The 5,733-nt window shown below is 36.5% G+C and overlaps 1 protein-coding gene across 5 annotated transcripts in view; it reads left to right on the forward strand.

Moving 5' to 3' along the window:
- The window catches only part of caln1 (calneuron 1), a 63,947-nt gene that overhangs the window by 34,183 nt on the left and 24,031 nt on the right, over positions 1 to 5,733 (forward strand). The gene's annotated exons all lie outside the window — the stretch shown is intronic.

Here is a 5,733-nt window from a genome sequence, read left to right on the forward strand (position 1 = left end):
TGTGTGTGTGTGTGTGTGTGTGCGTGCGTGCGTGCGTGCGTGCGTGCGTGCGTGCGTGCGTGCGTGCGTGTGTGTACCAGGTTTTTATATCCTTATGGGAACCTATCTACAATGTGGAGTTATGGGAACCATTGCTCCTTGTGGGGACATTTTCTTGGTCCCCATGAGGGAAATTGTTGATTTTGGGTTAGTGGTTCGGTCTGTGGTGGTTAGGTTTTGGGTAAAGGTTAAGTTGAGGGTTAGACTGTAGAAATTAATGAAAGTCAATGTGAAGTCCCCACAAGTGATGAAAACACTACTGTGTGTGTGTAAAGGGCAGGATATCTCGCACCTGTAAAGCTTTTACCAAAATCTCCATCTTGACCAGCGTTACCTCTGGGTCACAACTTATGGTTTGCACTGTAAAACTACAGGCTGGGCGAACGTACTGCCAACATCGACTTATCAAAATACGGTGCTGCTTCCACATTTTGTTTTCTGTAATAAATGTTTGCCTGGGAGCGATGGGCCTCCTCTGGAGTGTAAAGGAAGCTTAGAGGATGAAATAAACAGCAAAGCTTGGTTTATGACGACTATAAGTCGACGTAACTCATAAATGATGTGCTGAAGATTCAGTTTTTGTTTTTTTATAGTCTGATAATTTGGGAATGTGAATCTCAGAAGCTTGGTTATTGCTTTAGAATGTCTTGTTTGAAGTAAAAGTTAAATGTTGAAAGGTGTTTGTTTCTAGAGTTGCGTTTCTCACTGTGGCAGGATGTTGGATTCCTTGTTTTATAGACCTTTGTTCATAATTTTTGTTTATTCCATCTGGTTTTGGATTCTGTGCAGCTGGAAGAATGAACTAATGAACTTTCAAACAGTTGCTATGAATCAACATGTTATTATATAATTAGGAACAGCTGATTAGCATCATAAAAGCTCAAATAGCAACTGAACTTTGACCCCCAAACCTCAGACGAGATGAAAAGGAGACATCTAGGATGCATAGCAGAGAGGGAAGGAAGTTCATTTGACAAAAAATAATTTTAACAGCTTCAAAAATTAAGACATTGTTAAAAATAATGATAAAATCCAGAACAATACTAAACAAAACATCAGTAAATCACCTGGTAATTCAAATTTTTAAACTAATTCCTCCATATGTCTTATGCCCAACTTACTAAAATTACCTTAATGTAAAATATTCTGGTGCATATTTACATACCAATACATACTATTGTGAAGAGACTAAAATATGATTTCAAACTTGAACAAAGTTAATATTTCATTTAATCCAAGTGTTAAAAATCCAGCAGGATTGGCTACACATTCCCAACTCAGAGATTATGAGCCAAGAATGCCATTTAATTTTTCACATTTAAAGCCAGCTAACAGATTTAAGGTTTTGCATTTTTAGATTGAGATTATTTTGACCTGCAGCTTCATAAAGCAGAACTAACGTTTCTGGAAGCAGCTTTGTTAGCCGATAATGTTTCTGTCCCTGTGAATGAAATGCAAATGAAGATGTTTAGGAAGAGGAACTCTGTGTGGCCCTTCGGATAATCACCCGTTATCAACGGTTTTCATGATGCTACATCTGTCTGTTTCTGGTGTTTAGCTGAGATTTGTCTGGATGGAGGCCGAGGACTGGGATATTTAAAGTGTTGCATAAACAGGCAGAGCGTTTCTGAACCGCAGATCAAGTCCCACTTTCATCGGTTTTAACCTTGGAGGAGAGAAGCTCACATCTTGTCCTGGCTGGGAGATTTTCTCATCCCAATAAAATCAGTCAAAGTGTCACATCCTCACCAGCTGGGGTGATGGGATAGTGAGTCACTGGTGTCACACACACACACACAGACATGCATACGCACACACACACACACACACACACACACACACACACACACACACACACACCTTCCTACTCACTCGAATCTGCTCTGAAAGACTTGGGGATTGTATCTAATCATCCCCTTAGATAATTACATCTCTGTAATTGAGAAGCTGCAAACGTCTTTCTGTTCTTTGTTTTGCTAATCGTCAGATGGGTAATTAGCAAAGTGTTTACTGAATTTTGAGGAGTAAACAGATGGAGTCTCCTGACTATTTGACCAGTTCTGTTTAGATTCAGAATAACGAAACATAAAAAGCTTGTTGTTTGGTTTCTTTAACCATTTAGAATACATAATCCTGTCGGGTTGCCTGCCGATTTTCTTTTTGGGTGTTTTGACACCTGGTAGTTTGTTCGGCTTGCATTTGTTACATTTTTCAGCTGCTTTGGTTCTCTGCATTGTGTCAAACAAAACAAGGCTTTTGAAAAACCTGTTCCCCTCCTCGCCTGTGGGGGCGCTACTCAAACAAACAAACCTCAGGAGTAGGAACAGAGCATAACTTCCTTCTTCATTAAATGTAAATAAAAACAGAGTTTAATAAAATGTTAACACAACTTACTGCTGTAAGATTAATTTTCATAAACTCACACATTTAGGTTAAAAATCTAAAACCGTCTAAATTTATTTGACTTGGAGAGCAGAAGGCAGTAGACACAACCGAATGCAGCTCAACTGTTTTACAGTGCAGTGGCATGCCTCCACATGCTGCTTGTCAGTAAAATCATCAGCTCTATGTAAACTTTCAATGGCTGAAATGTTTCAAACCGAGAATAAAAAAATGTCACAAAAATGTGAGTAAATAGTAACTGATGTTGTAATTATCACAATATTTGGTAACAATATTGAACTAAAATGTTTTTCTGTCCCATTTTATAAATGTAAATATGATGGATGCAGCTGTGAAGTTGGAAATATAAAATATATTTCACAAAGTATAACACACCGAACAGGAAGTATTTCAGAGTGTTTGGTGTTTTAGCAGGAAGTGAATCGTTTTCTTTGTGTTTGTTTGTTAAACTGCAGCTCTGCTGGTCGTCTGATTTCCTATAACTTCCTGACAGAACAGCAGGAAGCAGCTTATTTTAGAGCTTCGCTCTGTAATCATTCTGGGAGCTCAACGCCCACCATCTATATGAAAAAAAAACAACATCAACTATGAAAGTCTCCTTTTTATGAGGCCCAGCTGGTCTTTTCTCTTTCTGTTGTTTCCCAAATCCTGTGGGAGACAACAGCTCAAATGTAAAACATTTTACTTTTAGTTCTGCTCTTTAAGTCAAATAAATTTAGCCAGTTTTAGATTTTTAGCCTAATGTGAGTTTGTGAAAGATAAACTTACAGTAGTGAGTTGTGTTATTTATTTTGTCAAACCTCCAGATGTTGAATAAACTAGGGTTTTTAAGATGGCACTTAAAAAACTGAATAAAAAAACAGACAGAAAAAACATTTCCCAGAATACCTAGTGGTGTGTTTAATGTGAATGTTTATTTTAATGCAGCTGACAGTTTGCATAGCTTGAGGATGATGTCCTGTTCACACTAAATGTTTCTGAGCTGAATTTATTGAGATACTTAATAAAATTCATCATCAGATTGGAAAATAAACCATCAAGTTAAACCACCTTCAAATGTTTTACAGTGTATAATCCCTAGAATATTTTCTTCTAATCTCTTCACATTATAAATGTAAAGCTGTTGCACATTTAACATTCATAAAAACATACCTGGCGTCACTTGTTTACTTATTACAGATAGCATCCTGTAAGCGCCACATTGTCCGACATCAAGCTGTGAAAAACACAAATCCTGTTTTTCTTACTCTGATGAGTCGGCTGGTTTTTGACGTTCCCATCCTTCTTAAAGTTATTTAGCAGAATTTAACTCTGTGCTCTTGTGCTGAACCTTCATTTCCTGTTTTTCTTCCGATCCCAAACGCTTTATAGGGCATTATTGGAGATCATCAGGATGTTAAACGATCCACTTCAAAATTCATTTTATTGCATTAGTTGTGGAAATGACACAGAAGTCCCTCTGAACCAATGACTGCTGTCGTGGCAAAAAACAAAACACATTTTCTGGGAAGGAAACGAGTGAGACGGAAAAGCCAAATGGTAGTTTGTGTATTTATTGTTGAGCATAACTCACAGGGAGAAGCATCAGCCTGGCTGCAAAAAGGCTAAAGAGGAAATAAAGAGATGAATCCGTTTTACAGAAGATGATCACATCTCTGATTTAAACCAAAACAACCTCTTATTTCTTTAAATAAGATTTAAAAAATACTGTTATTATCTGTAGATGTTTGGAGTGTTTGTATAATTTAGCTTTCTGTTGTGATACACTGCAAAAACACAAAATCTTACCAAGTATTTTTAGTCTAGTTTATAGTGCAAACGTCATAGTGCACTTTAAATAAGACAAAACTAACTTACAATGCAGGCTTGTTTTAAGTAAATAATTCCTTAATATTGGTGAAAAAGTTATACTTTCTTATACAGCATGGAAAAATATCTTGTTATAAGTGAAATAATCTGCTGATGGAATTAGAACATTTTCATAAATATTCAGGAGTTATTTATTTAAAATAACTAAAATAAAATGTGACTCATAAGTTAGTTTTGTCTTATTTCTGGTGTACTAAGATATTTGCACTAAACTAGACCAAAATACTTGGTAAGATTTTGTCTTTTTGCAGTGTACCAAAACAGACACACAGATGATACTAAAAGTCCAAACATCTACAGATAATAATAGTATTTTTAAGATGAATATGATTACTGAGGACTTACTTTATATCTAATTAACTCTACTTTCCCTAAATATCATGCTGGGATAACATTCTCAGTTTTGAGACCATAAAAACCAAAGTTAGTCGTTTCTCTAACTTGGGTTAAATTCTTTCTAGGATAATTTTGATTTTTTTCCCCTGAACATGGGGATTTAAAACAGAACCTTAATTAAACTGAATCTGTAAATATCTGGATAATACTCTTTTGTTTCAGTAAAATCCTCCATTTTTCCATTTTCTGTCGGTCGGTGACCCTGTAGACACTCCTATCGTAAATTGGTGCCATTAATCTTCTTTTTATCAGCCTTTGTGCCGAGGGAACAGTTTGAATTCATATTGACTTTGGAACAACTCATCTGTGATGAATAATACATGCAGCACAATGATTTTTATTTTCTGCGGAGACAGGTGGAGGAATAACTCCATATTGGAGCTGCAGCTTGATGAGGTTTCCCAAACCCGGAGGGAGGACGTGACTCCTCCATCATGGCTCCTTCAGACATACAGAGACAGTTTATCAAGGCGAACAGGAACTTTATCTGTTTCTGCTGCTGTTTTCACATTTCTGTTTACGATTTTACTGGATTATTGTTTCAATCTGGTAAATAAGAATTTGATTTTTCAAGTTTCTCTACTTACAAGGACAGTTTTGTTTTATAGCACATTTTTAGCCACAGGGGAATTCAAGGTGATTAAAAGGAAAATAAAACAACAAACAATTCAAAATAAAGGAAAACACTGAAAACCAGACTACAGTTTATGATCTTCCTGTTATTTTAGTCTTGATTTAAAGGAACTCAGTGTTTCAGCAGGTTTTTAGTTTTCTGAAAGTTTGTTTCAGATTTGTGGTGCATAGAAGCTGAATGCTGATTCTGCCTGTTTGGTTCTGGTACTGATTCTGATTGTGGTTCTGGTTCTGGTTCTGATTGTGGTTCTGGTTCTGATTGTGGTTCTGATTGTGGTTCTGATTGTGGTTCTGGTTCTGGTTCTGATTGTGGTTCTGGTTCTGATTGTGGTTCTGATTGTGGTTCTGATTGTGGTTCTGGTTCTGGTTCTGATTGTGGTTCTGGTTCTGATT

The sequence above is a fragment of the Poecilia formosa genome, unplaced genomic scaffold, assembly GCF_000485575.1.
Source record: "Poecilia formosa unplaced genomic scaffold, Poecilia_formosa-5.1.2 Scaffold48, whole genome shotgun sequence".
NCBI classification, from domain to species: Eukaryota; Metazoa; Chordata; class Actinopteri; order Cyprinodontiformes; family Poeciliidae; genus Poecilia; species Poecilia formosa.